A 27,940-nucleotide genomic window follows, 5' to 3' on the forward strand; every position below is an offset into this window, starting at 1 on the left:
CTAGTAGCCCTTCCAATTTTTTCAAATTAGTCTCTTTTTACGTTTTTAAACTTTTTAACTAAAATATCTCAAAAACGGTGCTTTATATCAAAATTTTGCAGGAGCAACTGTTTTTTCTAAATTAAACAAGAGAGTCTAAAAATTAAACTTTTGTCACAAAATATCTCGTCGTTCGCAGATTGGTGACAAAAAAATCGAATCTCCCTGTATGTTACGCCACTGGTAACTTTTTTAAATTATTGGCTTTAATTAACACCCTGTAGATTTGCTATAAACATTTTTGAGCAAAATATTCTTATTAAACTCTACTTTTTTCTATTAAGTATTAAAATTAATGACGTTTGAACCGGACCACCCTGTATATATTTGGCCATTTAGTTTAGGTGGTAACTCAATGGGTCCTTATAAATATTGCCTAATTATTGCTGCCCATAAATTAATTTGAATTTGTACTTGGTGACAGGTTTGTCTTATTGCATGATGATTTTAATCTGCATTACTGTGAAAATTATGAAAGTTAATCGGCTCATCCCTTCGAAATTTTACCCCAACTTTCAACGACGGCATCTAAAATATTTTATTTAAGTCCTGGGAGCTCCACTATGACAATTGACTGGCCCATATTTGAAGCAAAACTACGTAAATTCTAAATCGTCCTAATTTTAATTTGGTATAATTCCAAAGGCTATAATCGTTTCTTACCAGTTTCTCGTAATCGCTGTTCGATACATTGGAAAGTTTTCGAATTATGCAGGTGTCTATTCGTGAATCCGTGACTATTTTGCATGAAATAATTTAGAAATGCTCGGCATATTTTACATTGTTTTGGCTAACGGAAACTAATAATTGATAAGATTTTTCGGGATTCCTAGTTCCACCGTGGCATTCCACAGCTCCACCCTAACGACATTGTCATCCGCTTGTTTAAGCTCCATAAAGAGTTGATGTAGAACTTCATCGTATTTCCAGTACTTCTCTATTAATTAACGGATTGTGAAGGTCTGATCGATTTTTTCTAAACTCACATTAGTAGTTACTTAGCTGTTACTTAGTTGCTTTCGAGTAATACTAGGGAACTAACCTTATACCCAGTCTTTATTAATGATATTCCCCGATAGTTGGAGCATTGCAATTTGCCATCCTACGCTTTTAGTAATTGATTGAAGCAACTTCTCCACACCTCTATCACATTTCTATTCTTTTATAATAAAATAAAACCTCTAGTTTTCAACTCATTTATTAATACCATTTCTAAGGACCTAGAAGTAAACAGCTTATTATTCTGTGATGATAAAAAATTATACTGTAGAATTGATATTATTGGAAACTACAATAAACTCCAAGCAGCCATTAATTCAGTGAATGAATGGTGCAAGAACAACAACTTGCGTCTAAATGCCTCTAATTGCTGTGTGGTTTCTCCTTAAAAAAGAACTGTGTTACTTACCAGTACAAAATTTATAATGTGGCACTACCAAGATCAACTAACTTGAAAGATATGGGAATCATCTTTGATAGCTCATTTTCATTTAGTTTTCATATCGAAGATATCATAAAAAGAAGTTATAAAATGCTGGGCTTTGTTGTCAGGAACTCTCCAATTTTTGAGAATATCTCTAGCATTAATTTGCCTATGTTCGTTCAATTTTGATATATTCTTTCTAAGTCTGGTTGCCATCAGAATTCAAGAGCTCTAAAATATGCAGCGAAAATTTCCTAAATTTCTTTAGTTTAAATGCGGTTTAAAAGAGTGTATCCGGAAATCGGCTTCTCACATGATCGTTTGCTTGAAAGATTTCAGGTAAAATCCTTAAAGGAAAGAAGGGATTCGGTAGATCTACAACTCCTATATAAATTAATTAATGGTTTAATTGACTCGCCAGAGATCTTGCAACTTCTAAATTTACATACTCTTCGGCTGTCAGCTCGCAATCCTCACACTTTTTACCTTTCAAGACCTAGAACCAATATTTTCGCCTATACGTAGAGCTTGCAATACATATAACTCTATACAGGATCAATGTGATATATTTAACTATGGCCTATCCAAAATTAAAAGAATTCGCTTAGTTTAGACAATCTCGTTTTCTTCTTTGTATATATTTATAAATAATTTGTTATATCTATAATAATAATTTTATTTTGATAAGATAATTTAATGTTTATATATATCTTTTCCACTCTATTATTGGAGTTTCTCTGTTGCGTGATGTAAATAAATAAATGAATAAATAATTGCCTTACCTGTTTTAAGAAACATGTTACTTCTCGGTCTGAAGACTGCTTTATTGCTTCTTGCTTTCAAGTCTTCTAACATTTTTTGTGTGCTCTTAGTGTGCTCCTTTCTTTACTATAAATGTTCTCCGTGTTGTTGTTTTTGTTTGTCTGTAGTCGTCCCTTTTGTGCCTTGGGTTTTGCAGCTATCCTCTATAATAATAATAATAATATCTTCCTGTTTGGATCTTGATTCAATGTGTGCTATTAGAGTCAAATTCAAATTACTTATTGATGCCAATATGACTTCCAAGATGTTTACAAACGTCAATTAATAAAAGGATAAGACAGTCATCTTATCAGTCCTTAACCATAATCGGAAACAAATCAGTAACACATATTGTTACTGACCTCAATAATATCATAAGCTTAACCAATATTACCTAACAAAATAATATACGCAATATCAAAAACCATCAGCAAAGCATAAAATGCAAATAATTGGCATATTTAATGCTAAAATTAATAATTTAATGAACGCCTGGCTTTATTATTAAAGTTTATTATTTTCAGTCCTTCATTTTGAGGTAATTATTAAATTTTCAATTGCAGCGATAACTGGTTTAAATTGCTTGTTAATACAGGAAATTTAATTGAGTTATTGATCAAAAGGGAAAAAGGCAGTTTTTTTAAATTAGTCGAAATAAATCGATGCGTACTTTTCGGCCTAACGAAAATTATGTTTAGTTATTATACGTTTTCGCTGGCGGCTTCCATCATGCAAAGTGATGTTTACCTCCGAGGGATTCAGCTGGATATTGGATCCAGTATCAAATCAAACTCTGTTATTCCGATAAAGGAAGCTTATTTGGCTTTGATACGTTTACGTCAGTAGCACTGGTAAATAGGGTGAATTTATATTATGGCTACGTGACCTACGTCATTTGTCAAAATAGAGGATGTAATTACAATTGCGACAGATTATCACCCGGCCACAATTCATGGATTTTGTTACCGTTAAATACCAGTAATCATATATGAATGTGCGATTATATCCATGAAAGTAGGCAAATCCCAATTTCGTGAGAATAAGCAAGTAAAAAATTTTAATTTAAAAACTTCGTGGTTTTGAATTTGACAAAGTTATATTAAATTATAATAAAGGGTGTTTTAGAGGCAAGGAAGTTTTAAGTTGGTAAAACTGTTTTCAGTGAGAATCAATTCGACATTTTCTAGTCGTTTTGAGTTAGCTTGGTTTATAAAAATCAAATCAAAATCAAAAATTTTTAAAATAAAAGGTTTTAAAAAACTTAAAGGTTTTACTAATCTTTATAACATTCGTTTATTTGTTATATAGTTTTGGACCTATTCTTACTAGAATTTTTTTAGAAATAAGTAGCCTGCTAAGAGAGGCATGGACAAGTTATTTCTAGAACGAGTTTGATTATTATGAAAACTACCATTACCAGTAAAGAAATTGAAATGTTTAAAAACATATAAGCAAACTTCAAGAATACACACACACGGCACCGTCCAAATTCTATATTCCCTAAAAAGAGGTATACGGGAAGTTATCGGTGATACTCCGGCAATATACCTAAGAATCTATTTTTGGCCAATAAACATTCGATGTGCATGCGACGTACAGCCTCAAAGCTGAAGACCGTACAAAATTCGTGAGTATATAATAGCGTGGTACAGACAAATTAGCTGATTAATCTCCATTACCACCATAAGGTTGCTAATGTCATAACATAAACTACCGAGCGTCATCGACAACTCAGCATAATGAGATTCCCAAGAAAGTGAATCATTCAATGTTAAGCCAAGAAACTGAAACTGGAAGTAAACTGATTTATATTGATCACTATTTATTTGACTGTGGCATGCATGAAAAACCATGTAATTAGTATTTTTGTTGTTCAAGTAAAGTTGATTTTAGATAAACCAATTGCTAAGTTCCTCTAAGACTTTTACGGCAGATACATCAATTGAATTCATGGTCTGTTTTCGGACCAGCGAAGATGTTTCATCAGCATACATGGTGCTAACACTATAAATAGCATAAATATCTAATAAATAGCAGAAATAACACCAAGCCCAATACGGAACCCTGTGGGACCCCAATGTCCACTTTAAGGTTTTCAGATCGCATACTAAATCCGGAGCTATCCCTCACTACCACATATTGTGAGCGATCTGCCATAAATGATGCAAACTAGCTTTCTTACACCTACTACTGCCCTTACACTATAGGATTCCATTCTATCCAAGAGTAAAGTGTGATCTACGCAGTCAAACGCCCTGCTGATATCACAAAATATCCCAACAGGGTGCTCAGTGCTCACCCGCCTCAAGAGCTACCAAAAAGGACCTACCAATCACAAAACCATGCTGACCTGTCGAAATAATTTTATTTTTTCTCACATGAGACATAAGCCGATCAAGCATTGCATATTTACAAATTTTCATTAAATAGAATAATGCTCATGCTTCGCCGTAAAATAACTGACCTGTTTATGTCTTTAGCAACATTTTTATTTTTAGCAATATTGCTTAAAATGCTTTTTGGTTCTTTTATAAAAAAATCATTAAAGTAAGTAGCCACTTCTTTGGGATGATTAATTAAAACTTCATTATTATTAATTTTAATATCAGATACCTTTATGTTGTTGCCATTTAACTCTGACACAACAGACCACATGGTTCTACTGGGATTTTTGGAATCAATAGTTTTTTTGCTGGTAAAATTGTTTTTTACAATTAATAATCAAAGTTTTATGTTTGGCGCTTTCAATTCTGTAAACTTCGTTCAGTGCCGGAACCGCACGTCGACGTTGATACAGGTCCCTTAACAGCCTACTGGACTTACGAACGTCGTTAGTAACCCATAATTTTTTATTACTACCGGAGCTCGATGGTTTAGTGGAAAAGCTTACATTAAAATGCCACACATATGATGAATAGAATATCTGAAACTAAAATCACCAGTTGGTGCCCTATAACATAAAAAAATAAACAACACTTATTTGGTGCATAAGGATATAATAAATAACCACATAATTTGATATCTCTTTCTGAACAAAAATCATCCAATTTAATAATATCACAATTTATATCATCATGTGCCAGGAGAGCATAAAAACTCATTTTTCGACCTCGTTTTTAACGCCAAAAATGGGTTCTAAAAATGCGATATAGCAGCTAATATAAGAGCTACGACCTTGCAGATGATCTCGTTGGATTCAGAAGAAACTAAGAGACCCGTTGAATTTTTCTCGATAGTTCATATAAAGGCCGACATATCGCCCTCTAAAATTTGGGATTTTTAATTTATCGGGTATACCCCCAGTATTGAATTTTTTCACCAAAAATTCATTTTTATCGAAATCAAACTAACTACACCAGCGGCTTCCTTTCATCACCGACATTACGAAAACACTGGATTATAATGGAATTCGAGCTGAACTAACTAAATAAAAGTACTTTGAAAATTCGGAAAAAGTAATTTTTCGACCTCGTTTTTAGGCCAAAAATGGGCCCCAAAAATGCAATATCTCAGCTACCAGAAGAGCTACGACTGGTTGGTTATGATCAGAAGGACAAAGCTAAGACAGAAAAAATTTTCTCGATAGTCTATATAGAAGCCGAGATATCGACCTCCAAAGTTTGGGATTTTTCATTTTTAGGTAAACCCCCCGGTATCGAATTTTTTCGCCAAAAATCGATTTTTTCGAAATCGAACTAACCATACCAGCGTCTTCTTCAGATCACCTACATTACGAAAACACCGGATTATAACAGGATGCGAGCAGAACTAAGAGAATGAGAGCATTTTTTTATAAGGCAGCAGTAATTTTACCTACATATTAAGGGATCACTGGAGCACTCTGTCCAATTAAGATTTTAAGGATAAAATTGCTCCCTCCTAGAAGCTTTAAATATAGGAATTTATTTATGGTTATGAAGTTTTTTATTAAAACTTCTTTTCTATCCCAAGAGTTGAAAAATCACATTTGCCTATATTTTAACACTCTGTATATAGTCCTAAGGTTGAAACCATTGGTGTGACACTCAAATTACGACAGTTTTAACACTAACAAAAACTCCTTATTTAACTCTCGACACGTGTTTCGCTAACGATGCATCTTCGGGAGGAGGTTAAAACTAAAACTACTAGAAAAGGCCGAATTCGACGTTGATCCCTATTAAGAATGTTTTTTTTGATTTTTGAATATTGCTAAAACTTTCATATGCATCTAATTTTCTATTGTTTTTAACTGGTTTCAGTAATTTTAAGTTGTTGATCCCTACCAATTGATTAGTATTTAAAACATGTTCAGCCAAACTTGACTTTTCAACTTTTTCATATTTCACATGAGCTACATGTTCTTTAAATAGGACTTCTCGTCTTCTTTCTCGTTAATCTTTATTTAACTTGTGAGTTCCCTAAAAGATTTCGTAGCTTGGACAAAATTGGATAGACCATTCTTAGACTTAAGTCTTTGAAAACCCTATTAAAGCCTCTCGTCAAGAGAGGATTATATGGTATTGCCACGACAGTTTGCTTATTTTCCTCTTTCTGAAATTTGGTACAGTTTATATGATTAACTTTAAACCTATGTGTTCTAGTCAGCTTATAAATAATCTTATCATTATAATTATTGACCCTAGCAAATGTTTTAATTCTTGTTTTTTCTTTATTAGATATGTTATTTCTTAGAGAAAATGAGAGCAAACTATGTACCAAAATGTCAAAACTAGAAAATTATCAATATTGCGTTTGCTTTTACGGCAAACACATCATCATCAAACAAAGTATTGGAAGGTGTTTTTTGCATTTCACTCAAAACGGTTCAATTAGGGCTCTGCTAGGAAGGGACAGAGCGTAGCCGATCGATAGTTCTAGCCTGAACACTTATCCCCGCTTCCATCGATACCTCACAACAGAAGCCGAAATCATGCGAGGCGACGACCGCATCGCGATGGCAAAAATTCCGCGCTGGGGCACATATTTTGCGTTGATTCGAAATAATATTTTACTGCAGTTATTATTGTAGTTTATAGTAAGATTACGCATTTAAAATTTTAAACTACCAAACTATTTTAATACTCGCTTTGAGTTTTAAAACGAATAAAAATTCGGTATTTAAATTAGGTGGGTAAATTAACAATTTTATTTTTAACTTACATTTTACAATCTTAATTTTATTTAGAATAATGCCTACCTCTTGCTGCATTCCTGTTTAAGCTCAGAAAAAATTAAAATGGATTTTACATTTTTTTTTGTTTTTTTTGATTACCTTCGGAATCATTCAAATTTTCGACTTTTTAAATAAGCAACAAAAATTTGGCGTAGGTACCTACCTAATTTTGTTTTCGGCATTAACATTTTTACGAAAAAGTAATACAGCAATGCAAAAACTTTCCCATAGCAACCAAGATAACCCACAAAAGTGTCAAGAATAAGTTTTTGAAAATTTGTTTTTTTTTTCGATAATCTTCAAAACCACATAAAATATAATATATATATTTTTTTACATGGCATATTCTTTTACAAGTAAATAACGTGCAACTTTGGGGTAAATTATCCATTTTCGTATTTTGAGGGTAGACGAATTTGAAACACCGTTTATGTATATTTTTCCAATAAAATAAATAATAAAAAATATTTAAAACATTTATCATATACCTAAAAATACGTAATAATAAAAAAAAAATATTATCTCGTAAAATGTAAAATATTAGGTCCCGCGGTATCTCCACTTAGTCGTTCCACTGTACGGCGTGCGCCACCAAATCTCGGCTTCAATTTTGACGCCACGAAACCAGTGTCACGACTAGAACTCTCGATCGGCTACGGACAGAGGCAATTACCAATGTCAGTACATTCCAGTTATTCATAGTACGAGTTGTTATATTGAAAAATATTTTGTGACATGCAAACTTTTGTTAATTTAATTATTTCTTGGTTATTATCAAAACCATAACTTTTCAAAAGTTCAATCAGATATTTCAAAGTTTCTGGTATAGGAATGCTTGGGAACAACGAAGATACAACAAAAGAAACAAGAATTTCATTTTCACTTGAATGGAATTATTAATTTTTGAAATTACTTCTTCTTCGCTTTTATTTCCACACAAGTTAAAATTGATAAAAGCTTAAACTAAAATTCTTGTCATTAATTTTTCATAAAATGATTTAACACAAGTCTAATTAATTAGCAGGAAGTTAAATTGATATATTGCAATCATCGTAGAATTTTGCTTGACCCTATCAATCGCTTGTCCTGTGCAGACTGTACGACATTTAACAGGATGCATATGATCGACTACGAATAAAATGCATCCTTTCGTCTTATGATCCATATTTTCTGGAATTAATCGCTCTAATGAAAAACTATAAGCTCTATAATTACCTCTTTAGTTGAATTATGCTGGGGTCATTTATCTTATTTAGAGGGTATTTAAACCAGGAATTATTCATTTTGTTAAGACATATAACGGACTTAAGACAAAAGCCTCCTTTAAAGATGGTATAATGCTTTATTATGTGTATTATGTGTATTGAAATTTTGCTTTTAGAAAGTAAATTTGATTTTAAAATGAAATATTATATTATATTTAGTTTTACATTGCGATATTTGAACTATACTATTATTAAAGGTTAAAATAATGAAATACTTAGGCCTACATTGAGAGAGTTTTTTTTAACCTTATAATGTCATACTGTTTGTCGTGACTGCTTTAATTATCTTAAAAAAATGTAATAATTTGCACGTCACTGGTCGTTACGACTGCGCCCCTTGCCATAGCAATGAACCCCTTTAAGCCAATAACATCAATGAGAAGGCGGAGCCACCATAGGCGTACGAAGGAACATACAAAATTTTAATAACTATTTTCTCGTTCGTTTTGGGTTGTTTCATTATACATACCTTAGGAAAGTCAAAATAATGAAATACCTAAACCTTAATTAAGACAGTTTTTTTCAATCTAATGTAAGACACTAATGTTATTAAAAATAATTTGTAATATTAAAATTAATAAGCAAATATCAGATATACGGAAATACCTAAAAATGAGCTATTGTATTATTATTCATCTGTAAAATCTGTTTTATATTTATGAAAATTTTAAAAAATTTCCATTCACTAAAAAAGATCGTTTTATGCACAAAAAAAATAATAATAAAAAAATAAAAAAATAAAAAGTACACGTTTATTTACTAAATTATTTAACACAAACACAGAAGCCACACTAATCTGCAACTTGTTAGCCATAAAAAATTTTGCCATAATAGAAAAATTAACAATATGGTTTTTTATTTATTATATATATTATATTCGTAATGTTTTTTGACTTACCTCCCATAAGTTTGTTGCGCGCGTGTGTTCTAAGGTCCTGAAAAAATTAATTTATGCCCAAATCATTTATCTCAGGCACTACTTTCTCTATTTAGTGTTACGCAATTAGGCTTTCATAAAACCTATACATGTAGATGATATATATGTTGCCAGACAAACCCGATTTTAGTATAAACTAGTTTTTCCTAGGCCGAATCAGTGTATCCGAACAGTGATAGGATGAACTAGTTTTTCCTAGTCTAAACTGATTTATCCTAAAAATCAATTAATTATGTTTAGGCAAAACTTGTTTATCCTAGTCTACATACAGTCTCTTCACAAAAGTAATGTTTCCACTACTAATTAAAGAAAATACTATTATTACTAAAATGTTTACTAATGTTAATTATTACTTGTTATTACATGTCAAACTATTATGGCATTTCGAGTTACAGAGAACGTTATTTTTCTTGCAAAGGCATCAATTCGACGTACACTTCTTGGTGCAACTACACTTAAAGAAACCTTATCCTGTTCCAACTGATTTTTTGATCGCTGCGGTTCTTTCACGAAAGTTCGATGTTTTTGATTACTTCTTGTTCCAATAAAAGCTTTTCAGCGCAGATATCAAGTTCATTTCTGAAAAGAAAATATTTAATTTAAATAAAATAAAAACCGCAAGAAAATAATAACCTGCAATATAATTTTTGTAAGATACCATGCTTAGTCCCAATCTTATAAAATCCATCATCAGATGCTTCAAGCACAACTCCAATAACGTTCTGAAGATCTTCTTTAGCCCTGTCTACATCAGGAGTAGGTATGATGATGTTACCTCCAACTTTCGTTGGTGGATGCTTTCATCTTTTTCTCTTGTTTTTTAAGGCTTTGCGCAGCCTTTAAACGTGCTTCTAAAATTTTTCATGAGGTTCCATCCATGTCATCATCATCTCCACTCCTATCTTCGTCTCCATCCTTATCTTCGTACTCATCACTACCTTTATTTTCAAGTCCATCAAACAGTTTTTGAAGATCGTCCTCGTCTGCAATGTCCTTTAGCAGTTCCGAAGGCAATGAAGTAGTATAGGTACTAACCTTAGGTTCTGTACCAAACATTGCCTTATAAGGCGATTGTTTAATTTCAGAATGAAATGCACGATTTTTCATAAGCTGTATGTACCTTAGTCCTTCTGACCATTTAGTGACTATCATTGATCCAAGCACTTAACATGTTTTCAATATCTTGGTTTGCTCTTTTGACTGATCCTTTTTTTGACTATGTCGTGGTTTTCCATGCACAATTTTGAGCTCTGGCCATAAGCTTGTCACTTCTGAAATTACACGATTAACAAATTCTCGGCCATTGTCAGATTGTAGAAAACATGAGGCTCCGAAAGTTAAAAGTATATCATTTAAATGATAGGCTCTCTCGTCGGCTCTCTTACTTTCCAATGGACGAAGCAGAACAAATTTTGTTAGGTGGTCCTGATACACCAATATATATTTAAACTTTCCATCTGGCTGTATCTGAAAGTCAATAAGATCGACTTGGCATCGGCTATTCATTTCGGAGTGCAAAATCGGTTTGGAGAATAATCCTTTCTTTTTTTTTTTGGTCTTTTTTTGTTGACACACCACGCACATAGATAAAAAAAGACATATCATCTCTTTTGTGATATTCTCATACTTTTTAGAAGTTTCAGCCAACATTCTGTCACGACCATTATGCCTCACTGCTATGTGAGCTGCGTCAATAACGTCATATAACTCATCAGCCGTGACATAATACTTTATATGATTTGTATTTCCTTCATTTCGTGAGGTAAGTTTCATTACAACTCCGATTTCCACCACGTTAAATCTTTTCAGTCTTCTTTGTTGCAAAGGTGTTTTCTTTTCAGTTTTTTTAGCCTCTTCCACTCGTAGTATAAGTGCCAAATACTTTTCCTTTGTCAAATTAAAATAAGTTGATTTTTTATCCTCAGATCTTAAAACCTTTACCAAGAATCTTTCCCGCCACTCTTTTTGACCTAAGTGTCCACTTGATGAAGCCTCATCCATAATAACTATCTACAGAAATACACTTCGAACTTTAGATCGATATAACACAAAATGTTTTAAAATTTCTAGCTTATAGACACACACATAATACCCAACGATTCTGCAATAATACGATCGCTCTATAACAGTCAACGTACGCGTGTAAGCTAAATCCTTATGATCAGCGAAGCAAAGAAGCGGAGCAGCTACCTTTTAACGAGTTCGGACTAGTTAAATCGCGGTCCCAAGTAGTTTAGACTAGGGCAAATAGGTTTTTCCTAATCATACTTAGTTTATTTCAGGAAAAACCAGTTTAGGCAGGATAAACTAGTTTATCCTATCGCTCTTCGAATAAACTGATTTGGCCTAGGAAAAACTAGTTTATCCTAAAATCGGGTTGATCCGGTAACATATACATAATTATAAAGCAGCTCATAAGGGCAATATTATAGCACTAGTTTTGCGTCATTAGAGTAAGTCATTTGACACAATAGATCACATACTTGTTTATGCTAGATTGAGTTCTTTTTTCTCTTTCGTCAGTTACTTTTTTTTTTTAGATTTTATGATTCAACGATATGCGGACGACACTCAGATCTATTCTGATTATTCTAAAGGAAATTCGGACCAATCTGTTCGTCGATTTACTGAGTATTAAGAGTCAGTAGTTCAACATTGTGAAAAGATTTGGTTATGAATAATTTAGGTGTATGTATCCTAAATTTTGAAACCGATCGTAAATGAATATTAAAATCTCAAGATTATTCTTGATTTTAATTTTCGATTTTGCCGTTATTTATTAAGGGTGCGTCAAAGGTCATGAATGTCATTGTGAAATCTATAGAAAAATAAATATATACGTACTCGAACTGCAGCCCCTGAGGAATGACCCCTCCCTCGATGTAAGATCAAAAGAAAATTTTAGTTTATCAGTTTTTAAACAAATTTAAAAAATGTATCTAAGGTAAATATAGTTCTATGTTAGGATTTTAAATTGGTTTATGTTTTATTATCATATTTATTAAATAGTTATTTTTAATTTTTTTTTATTTTACTTGTATACAGTTATTAAAAAAACTCGTCCATTATCTCAAAGAGACCTACGTAACTAGAGAAAAAATTAAAACTCTAAGTCTTAGTCTCAAAATGTCTTTTTATATGTATTAATCAGGTAACATGTTTCGCTAATAAAGCATCATCAGACCTTATAGCTAGATGAGTACTTAGCATTACTTAGCAGGTCATCTAGCTATAAGGTCTGATGATGCTTTATTAGCGAAACATGTTACCTGATTGATACATATAAAATGACATTTTGAGACTGAGACTTAGAGTTTTAATTTTTTCTCTTGTATACACTTAGTAAGCATCTTTTAATTCTACATATTTTTTGGTTATTTTTTGTTTTGAGTTATAAATTTTCTAAGAGCATTTAAAATTTTTTATCTTGATTTTGTTACTAAATATGATTGTTAATGTCATGTATGTTTTAATGATGTATTGTTTATTTTTATATGCGTAGTTAAGCAAACAATCTCGGCTGCCCTTCGAAAAAAAGCCGTGTATTATTATTAATATTTTTATTATCATTCTCTTTCATCCCACAACTGAAGTTCTGAGGTAGGTTTAAAAAGTCACCGACTATACACCGTATACCTGGAGTTAATTTTCTATTCTTATTGCATATTGACACTCTTGACAGAATGACACTCTTCTGGAGGGGTGTCAGGTTGTAAACGCCGGGTAGTTGTAATAATAATAATAATAATAATAATAAACAGTTTTTATTTACCAGCATACAATAAAAAATATATATATCACAATAATCCTAAAACATATTCTCGCGACGAGTGAACAAGTACACAAGTATTAATTTTGCTCCGTCTTTTCGTGAGTTTTCGGGTATTAATTTGGCGTTTTTGAACACTTTTTCTTCAAACATTATAACCGGTAAAATACCCCTTTTTATTTATTGTGGAAAAAAAAACCGTAAAAGTTTCCCAGTTTAACCAGAAGCTTATTTTTGTTTGTTTCGAATATGCCTGCAGCCCAGTGTTCCATATGTGCTGGTAACGTCAGTCGGACAAACCCAGGCATCTCCTGCCTAGGTCAATGCGATCGACAATACCACCTTAAATGCGTGAAATTACCCTCGGCTATCGGAGATTTACAACCAGACTCCGGCATCGTTTGGCGATGTAAAGACTGCACTACCAAAACTGACCGCTCTACGGGGGACACCTCAAAAGTTTTGCGGGAGCTTGTTAAAAAAGTTAATACGGTAATGTCTGATTTGGCTGCCTTCAGATCCGTTCAGTCGGGATTTACTGAATCGCTTACTTTTTTTAGAGCAAAGATCGATGACTGGTAAAGTCATCCAAACCAAATGGAGAACGTAAAAAAATTATCTAAAACGATAAATGAAATGCAGCAGGAAATTTCCGAAATTCGTAAAGAGTCTTTGCACTTAAGAACGGAAATCGAAGTGCTACAACAAGAGAGTCGTAAAAATAATATTGAACTCTGCGGCGTCCCAGAAAAAAGGAATGAGAATATAGTATCAATGGTAAAAAAAATAGGCTCCATTGTTGGAACCATAATTCATGATGATGATATAGCCGCTTCTCATAGAGTTGCTCGTTTTAACAAGGGGTCGGATACCAGCAATAATTATCCTAAAAACGTCATAGTAAAGTTTTTCTCCGTGTCGAAGAGAAACAAATTTTTAAGTGCAGTTAAGTTAGGTCGAAACCGTGGTTTGAAGGCTTCTGACTTGGGATTTGAGCAGGAAACTAGGTTGTTTGTCAACGAACATCTCTCTCCATACTTCAAGCAGCTGCACAGAAGGGCTCGGGAGTTTTGCAAAATGTCAAACTATACATATTGTTGGATTAAGGATTCGAAGATCTTCATTAAAAAAGAGGATAATAGTAGGGCTTTTCATGTCTCCAATGAACAAGTTTTGTCGTCTTTGAGTACTTAATCCCTTTTCTTCTTATGTCTAAATACTTTAGTCAGTTAGTATCTCCTATGTATATTCTCTATTTAAATGTCTGTATGCACTGAATTTTCAATTTATTACCAAAATACCAGAGGACTTAGAACAAAAACTGTTGATTTTTACCAATCTATGTGTGCTGCTCAATTTGACTGTGTATCAATAACTGAATCCTGGCTGAAGCCTGATGTGCTGAGCTCGGAGTTATTTCCTCCTGGCTACAATGTTTTTAGATTGGACCGTAGTGCTCTAGTGAGTGGAAAAAGTGATGGTGGCGGAGTAATGCTAGCTGTGCGTGATATCCATTGTGCCGAACTCATACCAAGATTATGTAACACCAATAATATAATTGAAGATATATGGGTCAGTGTCGTCTTAAAATGGAGGTAATAAATTGTTAATTTGTACTGTCTATGTCCCCCCTCACGCATCTTCGAATAACTATAAACATTTCATGTCAAAAGTAGAGTCTGTACTAAGTAACAAAATTAATGGGAAAGTTTTATTGCTAGGTGATTTTAACTTGCCTAATTTATCCTGGTCGCGTAATAACAAACTAAATTCTGATAACGCCACTGACCCATGTAGCAAATGCTTTACTGATTTTTACTTCCTTAATGGTTTAAAACAATTTAATTATATTTTGAATTCAGGGAATAGAATTTTAGATTTAGTTGTAGGTACTAATTCTTTAATAACCGAGGTACTTAAATGTAATTACCCATTAGTGCCTGAGGACAGTCATCATATGTCGTTGGAGGTAAATATTAAGTTAAATTATGAAAAAAAAGTCGTGTGTAATTCTTATCAAAAGGTAAATTTCATTAGGGCAAATTATGCACTTATTAATAAGAAAATTCGTTCTCTTTAGTGGAAGGATTTATTTTTATCTCGTGATGTATATAACAACATCGAATGTTTTTACGCAGAACTGAGTAATATTGTGAATTAAAAAGCGCCAATATCCTTTATGGTTTTCTAAGCACACTTTTAATTTAATAAAGAATAAAGTGCAGGTGCACAGAGACTGGAAAAAATACAAGCTACAGTCTGACTACGATATTTTCTCAAATTTACGTAAAACTGTAAAACTAAATATTAGTAAAGACTATAAAGTTTACATTACTAAAACAGAGGAAAATATTAAGCATGACACAAAGTACTTTTGGTCGTTTATTAAAATAAAAGGAACACAAAAAATTTGCCGTTAAAAATGACCTTTAATGATCAATATGCTACGAATAACTCTGACATTTGTGAACTTTTCTCAAAGTTTTTTAGCAGTGTTTTTGAACCATCTAATACTCCATCATTAATTGATGTTGTTCAATCAAAAGAAAGTTTTACTGTTGATCATGTTCGAGAAGCCGATATTAGAGAAGCATTATGCTCTATGAATCCCAAAAAGGGTCCTGGGCCAGACGGATTTCCCTCAATATTTCTGAAATCAAGTCCTAATCTTTGTGAGCCTCTATATTTATTGTATAATCAATGTATTTCAACTGGTAAATACCCGAAGCTTTGGAAAGTGGCCCAAATTGTGCCTATTTTTAAATCAGGAGATAAAAGCGCTATCAATAACTATAGACCGATTTCTCTCTTGAGCCATTTTGGGAAACTGTTTGAGTCTCTTATTTTGGATCAATTATTTTTTATTGTTAGGGGATTGATTGACTTAAACCAACACGGCTTTTTTAAAAAAAGATCGGCACTGACTAACCTTGTGCCTTACGTTCAACTCATATCTGAGAATATGGAGCGAGGTTCTGAGACTTGTACAGTGTACACCGATTTCTCTAAAGCTTTCGATAAGGTCCACCACCCAACTCTTTTAATAAAGCTTGAGAATTTCGGGGTACATGGGGCTTTGTTTGAAATTTTTAAAAGTTACTTAAGTGAAAGATCTCAGTATGTTGTTGTAAATGGCCAAAAATCGAAGAGTACAGCTGTGACTTCAGGTGTGCCTCAGGGGTCACACTTGGGTCCTCTGCTGTTTATCATTTTCCTATATGATATAGAGCAATGTTTTTCACATAGTAGCTATGCTTTACATGCAGATGATCTTAAAATCTCAAAAACTATTAATTCGGCTGCTGATTACTTTACTTTACAGTACGATTTATCTAATTTTATGAATTACTGTACTTTGAATAGACTTTTTGTCAATTTGGATAAATTTAATTGTATTTTGTTCTCTAAAAGGCCTGTTCCTCTGCAAGTTAAATGTGATCTTTACCTAAATAATGTTAAGCTTAAATATTTGGATTATATTAAGGATCTTGGGGTGATATTGGATCCTAGGCTTTTGTTTGAAAAGCATCTTGAAAATATTGTACAAAAGGCTCTTAAAAATCTTGGATTTGTGTTTTGAGCAACAAAAGGATTAAGCAACATAAATTCCTTAACAATTTTATTCAATAGTATAGTAAGACCTGTACTGGAATACGCAACAACAGTTTGGAATCCAATGTACGCCAATTATATTGGCCGACTAGAGAGTGTGCAGCGCAAATTTGTTAACACTTTAAATTATAGGTTTAACAGACGACGGCATTTCTTTAGTTATGATGACAATTTAAAATTTTATAATATGCAATCGTTGGAGGTCCGAAGAAGAAATTTTGATTTAATATTTATATACAAGGCCGTAAACAACTTTATTGATTCTTCATCTGTTTTAGAAAAACTCAATTTTAACATCAATCCTTACATCCTTCGTAATAGACAAACTTTTGTAGTATCCAGGTATTTTTCCAATTACTTATCGAATTTTCCAATTATTAGATGTACCCGTTTGTATCATAGTTTGGAGTTAAATCATCCTAATATTGACTTATTTTTTTTGAGCTTTGATGCCTTTAAACGACACCTAAGACGGCTTCCTGATTAAACTACATAAGTAATTCTTTCTAGATTGTGATGTAATTTTAAGAATTAATTCTCTGTAGTTGTAATTATTATTATATAGAACTTATTTACTAATTTGTATTTGTGATATAACGTGCTTTCTTATTATTGGACAGCTGTGCCTGTCTGTAAGAAAGCCTTGACTGTAAATAAATAAATAAATAAATAAAAACAATATCTGGTAAATAGAGGAGTATTGGTAGGCAACTAAGTGCCAATTTTTCCCCAATATCCTATTAAACTAGCAAAAAAAATAGAGACAAAATAGAATAACTATCATAAGTAGCACGCCAAAATAATACATATATTTAGGTTTTAAACGTTGTTACCTTAAGACAAAAACAAAATAAATTTATATAGCTCGAGAACAGAACAAAACAAAGATAAAAACAGAAAAAATTAAAATAGTTTCATTCGCGACCATTTCTCAAAATGAAATAAAATAAAAAAAACCAACAATCAACAAAAAAAAAATGGTACTTAATAAACTTAAAATGTTAATACCATGTAAATCATACTCGCTGAGTCTGACTTGAAAATAATATATTCCACGTGCTTTTCCAATACCAATCAAGGAAAAACGAATAGTCGACATCATTATCCATAGCCACAGCCACATTGTAAGTAAAAGATCTTTTAAATAATTCTTTCCTATGTCTTGGTATAGTTCTGGTGTTTCTATGTCTTAAATTTAAATTGTGAATGTCGGTTCGAAATGTTAGTCTATCAAAAAAGATACTCTGGAATTTTCTCCTTTAGGATTTTATAGAAGAAGCATTTTTTTGTAGAATAAACCTGTTCTGCATATTTAGCCCCCTAATTTCTGTAAGCTTACGTGAAATCGGGTTTGGACGAGGAATTTTAAAGATTAACCTAAAACAGCTATTCTGAACCTTTTGTACTCTGTTTCGATCAGCATAATCTAAACATGGGCTAAAGATAGGGCTACAAAAGTTAAAATGAGATAAGACTAGAGACTCGCAAAGCATGGTTTTTATTTTTTTACATAAGCAATGTCTTTGTCAATAAATAATTTTGATCCATAGGCTTTCTTTAATAATAATGAAATGTGATCTTTGAATCTCAACTTTTAATCTAATAAAATACCTAAACTTTTACAACTTGTCTTAGAAGGAATCGTATTGCCACCAATAGATATACTATGGTTACTATATGGAAGATACTCCTCACCAAAGATCAAAAAAGCTGACTTCATAGGATCAATTTTTAGAGCATGCTCCTTAGATTTTTAATAAATATTTTGTAAATCTGATTTGTCGGAAAAACCAACAAAATGAAGAATAGAAACTAAAATTTTATGATTAATAAGATCAAATGCCTTCGTATAGTCCAGCAGTACAAGAATGGAAGCTTTGCTTTGATCTAAGGATTTTAGTATGTCGTCCGTCACTGCGGCCATTGCTGTGGCGCATGAAAAGCCTGATCGGAAGCCAGATTCTTTTGCAGGTAATATCGCAAATTTTTGGAGTATTGGAGTATTTGAGACTCCAAATCCTGAAAATGTGGGTAATATACTGATTGACCGAAGATCTTCAAATTCTACAGGAGATGAGTTTTTCGGAATTGGTACAACAAATGCGTGTTTCCATTCTAACATTTTTAATGTATCGGTCAATTTGAATCTGTGTATCCCAAATGGAATTCACGAGGAGTTCTGGAGCATACTCGTCAGTTTTTTTCCGATTGATACATCATATGCCTTAAATATATTGTAGTGGATGTGTCTTACTAAAAATTTGTGTCACTCCAGGTAAGTTCTTGCTGCTATAGAACATATATGATACTACATGAAATGGAAAAGGGGTCTTCATTCATAGCACTTATACTGCTTACAATAGAAAACCCGTAAATGTAAACACTGCAATAATCACGTACGTGCACTATATTTATATTATTCTTATTACACAAATTACAGAAATAAAAATGAAACTTTACTGATTTATGGCAATCGTGATTTTAAAATAAATCAATACTTAGCTTGCAAGATGCAAAATTTTAAAAAACTTCTTTTGATATAGATTAATAACCAAAAACTGTACTCTAACTCTTTGAAACACGCGAAAAACAATGAATCGCCTGTCATACGTGTTAACTGCTCGGATTACTACGAAATCCTATTGATACTTTTTTCTCTGACATAATCTTAGAGATTAAATATTTTTTTATTGTTTTCTTTTAAACAACCATATATTTTTTTTAATAAATTTTTATAATTCCTATATTTTCAATTTTCTCTGATTTGTCCTAATACTTAATAAAGTTAAATATTATTTAAAATATACGCAAACCAGTTTGTTTAATTTACTAAAAAAAAGAAAAGAGACAAATTGTTATTTACGATGTGAGAAGAATGAACACCGACATATAAAATTATGCAAATAAGTGACGTCAAATAAATGTGCGGGTTGCATTTTCCAGTAAGAATCAGTAGCGTAGAATCCGAAAATCTGCTTCGAACTAGAGATAAATAAAAAAACCGGCCGTTACGGAACGGAGAATGGAAAATCGGATTAAATTTTTGAAATTTATAAGCCCTTATTCCCTGGCTTAGTGCCGTCTAGAGGGTCTCTAATGCAGAGATATTCCGGGGATAGCGCAGGCAGTTGCCGGTAAAGACTGGCAAATATCTCAAGTTGCAATTTTTCTCGGGAAATTAAAAAGAGGTTGTTACAAGGGTAAAGGCGTAATGCACATAAAGATAAAATGACTCTTATATTTTATAGAATATTTAGAAGTGCCTTAAAATATATACAATTAATAAATTAAAATATGTCAGGCAAAAAAAGAGCTGGAAGGCAGTATAGAATTATTCAAATACAAAAACAAATACAAAAAGATTTTATTTGTCAGTTTTACAATCAAGTTACATTTTTGTGTTCACTTATTTTATTATGACAAATAGGAGTGTCTCTCGATTAAGACAATCGTGTGCCTGCACCATCAGTAAACTGTAGTACAAGACGTGAGACAACCCTTTTAAAGACCTTAAACAACTATTTACATTCCAGTTGCAATACATTTTAAATATTTATGAGGCAAAATTAAAAGAACCTATATTTCAATAGGAATGTAAAAACATAAAAAAAATCAAGAAAAACCACTAAGAAAAATATTAATAAAAAAAGGACATGCACACTTGTCGCGAAAAGGTGGTTCCTATTAAAAGACAAATTTTTTGTTGAGATTTGACGCGAAAAGGGTATACTTTGGCAATAAAAATGATGAATGGCACCTTACCTTTGGAATTACTGGATGTGAGTGTCGCAGGGACCCCTGATTTCCTCTGGAGAACTTGACTGGATTCTGCTTGTTTCAAACCATTCACTTAGATTAGATTTTCTTAAAAACAGTGTAGACTTTTGCGAAAAAGAACTTGCGAAGAACTACCTTTTGAGAATTACTTTTTTAATATGCTTGGAGAGAGAGAGAGAGAGAGACGACTGGTGGCGCTTCAATCGCAAGACTGCTAAGTCGTCTGCGTATCCAGGTGCCAACCAAGTATTGCCAATGTATAAATATAAAAATTTAACTTTAGACGCGGGAAATAATTGTTGCAGCGACAACACTCATGAAGTGATATACCCTCAATGAAAAATGGGGATGTTATTCGTGTTGAACACCCAAATATTTTTAAATAATAAAAAAATGTTAATATTAATAATTAACAGAGACAACTTTTAAGTGTAAGGCTTGTATCATGATCGATGCTAGGGTAGACGTTTACTGAAAATAAAATATAATTTGTAAGTAATCTAATGATCTAAATAATTTTATTGATGCAGCGTTGCTTCAACTATATACCAAAAAAACCTTTCTTTGATATTTTAAATGGAATTCCCTATTCTTTTAGTACTGTCCTATACTTATTGACTTCCCCAAGGCTAGTGGTAAATGTAAGTAAATACATTTTCAAAAGTCTTGGCTCCCCTTGCTAAACTTTGCCGTGTTCATGTTCAATTTAAGATGGTCATATTTTGTATATAAATAAATACCTTCTTATCTTAGCATACAAATAAACAGCAATATGTGGCAAAAGTGTTTGGGTCGACGATATGTAGGCATTTATTAGCAGCTCTGAACTGATTTCAAGCGACAAAGTATCGATTCAACTTATGGTTGCCAGGCAATCTGAATTCTCAGTTTGATCGGGCAAGAAAAGTGGTCTTATATTAAGAAGGTTTATCAAATTACCAGATTGAGGATCGTCTATATATTCCATGGACTTTGATAAGGCGCATAGTCACCCTTTTCCAGGAAACTGGCAGCGTCCAGAGAGCGAAGATCATTTTGTGACTAATTTTACCTGGAGAAACCGAACGATAACGGTAACAACTGTTCGAAGTCATTTTTTGGGTACATACTGTAGGATAGTTTCGGCAAGTACTACAAGAAGGAGGTTGCATTCTTGAAATCTAAGCACACGAAGGCCTTTAAAATACATAACAAGACGTCGCTAATGGGATTCTGAGCACCAGCATTGGCTTTTACCCCAATAGCGCAATTTATTATTTTCGGACGAGTCACGATTTGGCCTACACAGTGATGAGTCGATGGGAAAGAATCTGGAAAAATCCAGGTAGGTTAAGATGACCATACATTACACTTTTTCTCATGAAAGGAATAATGCCATATACGTTAATGAGAATATTGGAACAATAATTCATTCTCTGCGTAACGAATTTGGAAATAATTAAATTTTTTAAGACGACAATGCCAGACCACGACGCACGCAAAGGGAAGAAAACTTGTTACGGGAAGACAATATCAAGAGAATAAACTGGCCAGCGAACTCTCCAGACATAAATTCCATTGAACATGTATGCGATTACCTTGATTGAGCAATATTCAATCGAGAAGTTGCTCCTTTGACGCTTCAGGGCTTGGAAGTAACGAAGAATGGAACAATATGCCAGAGAACTTCATCAATAATCGAGACACGTTAGACTATTAATGAAATGAATGTTTGTTCGTCGTGCCTGCCACATTTTTATCTTTAAATAATTTATTTCTAAAGTTTATATTTTCAACACATTTTTTTCTTGCATTATTCTGTCTTATTTGGAAAACAAATTATTGTTTGTCGCTTTATAGTATTCGAATAAAGAATAAAATGCAATATATTTCGAAAATCTGATTTGTTAATTTTTTTAATATCCAAAGCTTTTGGAGAGGTGTTTATTGATCGACATAAGCATGAAATGTCTATCATAATTTATAATTTACATTATTAAGAATATTGATTAGATCCTAAACAAAATGCCTTATTTTGATCGAAACGCTGAAGAAACATAAACGAGACTAGCCTATTATGGCGCTTTGATTCTGGTTAAAAAAATTACAAATCGCGTAAAATAAATTTTGATGTGTATAGAATAATTTTAACGACGTATATGGACCTAATTTGGTGATGAGGATGATTAGAAAGGAAAAGAAAGTATTTCTGTATCAATAATAAAAGCAAGTATCCATGGAAAGCTATAAATAATATTAGACTTAAAAACCTTTTTTAACGATTACGAAATTTTCAAGCTCGTAATAATTTCCTTAAAAAATAAATGTGATCTCGATCTCCACTTTTCATTTCCAATGCCTGCGCTAATGACTGTATTTCAGCAAATACTCTCCCACATTAAATTCATTGATGTTACGATAGATTCAGGAGTGTGATGATCCAGTATTTGGTCTTATTTATAAACTGATGTATCGGTAAATTTCAAAGCCAGAATGGAGAGATATTTCTGATAAATCTTTAGCTTACTGGGCTCAATGGAATTCGTTGAATATACAAGTTGTATTGTTAAAAAAGAGCCTGGAAGAGCGTAGATAGAAAAGAAAAGACTTATCTGACATTCCAGAATTTGAGATGTTCTTAAAGGTGTTCATGCTTGTGTCGGCTGAGGATATTTTGGAGCTAGTAAGACCTTGGCGAAAGTAAGAGAAATATTTTACTGGCTGAATAGTCATGAAGCTGTTGAACGCTGGTGCCGAAAGTGTAAGCAATGTTCGTCAAGCAAGGTCCCAAAAGCCTGGATTAAAGGAAAAATTTTGCAGTATCTTTTGCACTCTTTGAACGAATTGCCATCAGATTGATCAGATCATTGAAATCGATATGCCCTTATTGTTATGGATTTTTTTAGTAAGTATTCCGGGATTTATCTTATTCCAAACCGAGAACAAACCACAGCAGCTAAAGTGCTACTCTAGAACTGGAAGTGCCCATTTGGCATTCCTAGAGAAATACATTCAGAACAAGGAAGGAATTTTGAGTCACGAATATTCTAACCAGAATGTCAGTTGCTAAGAGTCATTAAGACCCGCACAATCCTCTACAATCTCAGTTTGATGGAATGGTTGAAAGATTTACTCGCACATTTAAAACTTATTTGAGACTTGTAACTCCAAGCAAACCAACTGGGGTATATGTATGCAATTATTTCTATTAGCACATCGTTCTTCTATCCAGAAGTCTACTGGAAAAAGCCCGGCAAAAGTTGTATTTAGTGATGAACTTGGTTTACTTTTGAACATAATTAAAATATTTTAAATTATTCCATAGGTCTTGAAAACGAATCGCGTTTCGTGACATTTTCTTCACTTTTAATTATTTAGTCAGTTTTTACTTTGAAAACAATTAAGCGACCATCAACGCGAGTTAGGTTAGAGTTTTCAACGTCGTCAATAAAGGTGTTTTCCTGATATGAAAGAGTTTTTCTGTAGTGAGTATAGGAGTTTGTTACTAAATTTCATTACAATGTTTAAGAGTAGTGGAAAAAGGATAAACTCTTGCCTCACACCTAATTAAAGGGAAACGTACTCTGGTTGGCTTCCTTAACTTTGACAGCAGCGATTTGGTTGTAATACAGATTTTTAATAACTCTACCATCTAAGTTATTATTCTGATGGATGTTGATAAGGAGGGCTTCGCAATCCAGGCATTTTACTGTGCAGCCTGGCCTACCTATCGCATTCCTCTATGAAATGACAAACGGTCTCCTCGGCCAGGCTACGGCTACGGCACAGTTGTTCGGAGCCACACCCAAGAGATGCAGATGGTAGTTGAACCAATTAGGAGTCTAGTTAAGTCCGCTTTTATTCCTTGTATCTTGATTATTTACCTTCGCTTTCGCTGGGGTTAAAAGAAGTTCTTTGATTATCGGCATCTTCTGTTCATGATCCAGTTTTCCCAATTTCCTTTGCGTACCAGTTATCCAGATTATGACAAATATGCCTTTTGTTCAGTCCGTAAGGTTCTACAGTGGCTGGTAGGAGAGATAATCCGTGCATGGCGGACTCATCCGATTGCTCGTTCTTTCTAATCCACTTTGTTCCAGAACCCAACTTAATCGAACTGACTTCCCTTTACTTAACTTGTGCAGAGTATCTTGTAACTGGATAGCTTTTAAGGCAGCCTGACTACCCGAGTAATTATTATATCGTTACCAAACCTCTTTTTACTTCCTCTCTAGAATAGCAAAAACTTTCTCCTGCAAAACCGTTGTGTAACTTCCCAGCAAAGGCATCCCTTCGCTTATGATTTATCCAATATGCAAAATATACAGAATAAAATATAATGAATACCAAATTAAACTGTTAAAAGGACGAAAAACTTTATGATAAAAAACAATATTTTTTTAAGCAATAAAATTGTTAAGCTTTAGATCTCCTGGCACAGAATTACATGGAGACGGATAAATCCTATTGAGGTATATACTTAAAATGTAAAATTATTCTATTTCGAATTGGGAAAATCTAGGGAAAACTCTAGAATTTCCTTAAACTCCGAATGCATAAAATGCTTTGTTGTCGCAAGACAAATAATGGCCCCGTTAACTGCGTTACTAGATCGATCGCGTTCGGACGAAATGGAACAGTTTTAAATCGCTCCCAGTCATTTTGAACTTTAACTACTTTACAATGGCGTTGCGGTATCGCTTTGGCCTTACGCTATGTTTTAATTTGCTTAATTTTTGTTTTATTTTTGAATGGTTTTAATTTATTTTGTACGTAAAAACGTATAAAACGTGGATTTTATAAAAAATTGTGATAAGGTTGAAATTAAGTATAAGTATCAATTCTCTTTGTTTAAGGTCTATTCACACGTCAGTCACGTCTCAGTTCCGTCTCAGTCTAATTCAGTCAACATCTGTGACGGCTATTCATATATATCAGTCAGTAAATTGTTCACTGATTATTGTTAAGTTGTAGTGGGTTTCTCTAAAAATTTGCGAAATAGCCAGTTTTACAGACGATGAATTAGCAATGAATGCTATAGCTCTTGATGAAGAAGAAGAAGCGACCCAAACCCGAAAGAGGAAGTGGGTACATAAGGTGTGGTTGGTTGAAAAGGGAAACTGAGGGAGAATTCAGTACAGTGTACAGGGAATTAGTCGATGATGAAACCAAATTTTATGAGTATTTTAGAATGTCTAAAGATTGTTTTTATGTACTTCTTTATAAAATCGAACCCCACTTGAGAAAGCAAGATACCCATTGGAGAAGGGCTATTGCACTAAAGCAGCGACTAGCTGTATGTCTAAGGTAAGTAAATTTCGGAACAGTCTTCATGCCCGCGAAATTCGTTACTTTGTGACAAGTATGACATATTACCTGAATATTAGCATTATTTTACCATAATATAGGCGCCAAAAAAGGGTAACTATAGGACCATGCTTGACTTGCTCTGTTTGAAAAATACCTTGTTTTTATGGGACTGCATATTAATGAAAACAAGAAATAATGTTTAATTTAAATTAAATAGTAATTTATTCCAGTTATGACAGCAAATATAAGTTTAGAAAAAATATTTTATTTCAAAAAAAATTATAAAGGAGTGAAATTTTGATAGTAATTTTGTAACTGATTTTCTGCATGCTGATGGGATTGCTATGAATCTGAATTGTTACTATACTGTTCATTTCCATCGGTGGGTGAATTCAGTGGAGTAGCAACTACTAATAAACTATTTTAATAGTGTACTGTGGATGACGCTATTATCGTCAGATGTTGGTCTTTGTCGCGGCTGATTCCTTAACATTTGCATTTCATATTTTTGCGTAATACTAAATATTTCTGCTTTTGCCAAATGTAATGAATATGGATTTAAAGATTTTAGAGTTGAACCTATAGAAGCTAAGAAAGTGTTAACGGGATGTACGGCAGTATAACTCATTTTTCTTTAACAAGTCCATTAATTTTCCAGATGCACTCAATTGGGTTTCCACTTTTTTTGCTTTTCTTATTGGTGATATTCTCGAATCAACTCTATTAATTTTTCGTCATTCATATTTTTATTTTAAAAAAAAACAACAAACTTTTTAGTCAGTCAGAAGAAGAAAATATCGTGGCCGACGAATTTTAATTATGACTGAACGGACACTGAAACGGAACTGACGGTAAAATCGCAACGATATATTTTTTTGTCATAACTGAGACTGTTTGACGGAACGGAACTGAGACTGAACTGATGTGTGTGAAAGATCCTTTCGAAGAAATTAATTTAAATGCCTTTTTTTTAGTGGAAAAAGAATTGGAATAATTAATAAATCACTAGTAATGGTAGTCTAAATTTTTATTATGGGTATTTAGCCTGTACAATGGTATTCAGACATTTAACACTGACCTATATAATACCTATTTCCAATTTATATCATATTAATTCATACTAAAAAACAAACCTTACCTAAGAATAAAGAATATGCACAATAGATTGGAATCGATTAGATAGTTTATTAGTAGTAATTTACAAACAAGTACTTTTATAAGTTAAATAAAATATGTAATGAAACTTATAAATTAGGGAGTAAATATTTAAAAAAAAGTTGCTAGATAGTTGTTCAAATTGGCTATTATTATAGGTAAAATTCAATTAAAATACACTTTCAAAATACATTAAAAGAACTAAGACAAATTAAATTTTGATTCAAGGTACTCCCCAAATGAAAATTTTAGGGAAAGGCAAAATTAACTTTATACATAGATATCAATATCTAAATAAATTTTAAAATTATTTAAAGGCAATAAGAAATTAGTAATTTCATCTATCTACCTAATGTCTATATTTAAAAAATATATATAACTGTTCTGATAGGTATTATCCCTTTTTTCTGCCAAAACAACAATAAAAACATAAAATCCTGTTAATAAAACCATGGACAAAACTCTAGTTTTATATTTTTAATAGTCTATTAATAGATGAATATTTTGAAAAAAATATTTAGATTTAAAAATATAAAGATAGATATGATGATGGTACCCCCTGATGTGATGTTATGAAAGAATAGGTACTTACTTGTGAAAAGATCGGCTTCAACCACCACCAACGACACAAGTTTTTGCCATCCTAGCAATTAAAAAAAAAATACTAAAATGTGACCTTTTTTCCTTTTTAAACCAAAAATTAAAGAGAATACACAAA

The 27,940-nt window shown here is 32.6% G+C and overlaps 1 long non-coding RNA gene across 1 annotated transcript; it reads right to left on the bottom strand.

Annotated features, from left to right (window-relative positions):
• Positions 1 to 2,250: 2,250 nt before the first annotated feature.
• Positions 2,251 to 27,940, bottom strand: LOC126736551 (uncharacterized). Its single transcript, XR_007660696.1, has 3 exons — positions 27,815 to 27,940; positions 9,582 to 9,618; positions 2,251 to 2,427 (listed from the first exon to the last, which is right to left on the bottom strand). It is a non-coding gene; the product is annotated as an uncharacterized LOC126736551 (long non-coding RNA).

This window comes from Anthonomus grandis, chromosome 5 (genome assembly GCF_022605725.1).
Source record: "Anthonomus grandis grandis chromosome 5, icAntGran1.3, whole genome shotgun sequence".
In the NCBI taxonomy this organism is placed as follows: Eukaryota; Metazoa; Arthropoda; class Insecta; order Coleoptera; family Curculionidae; genus Anthonomus; species Anthonomus grandis.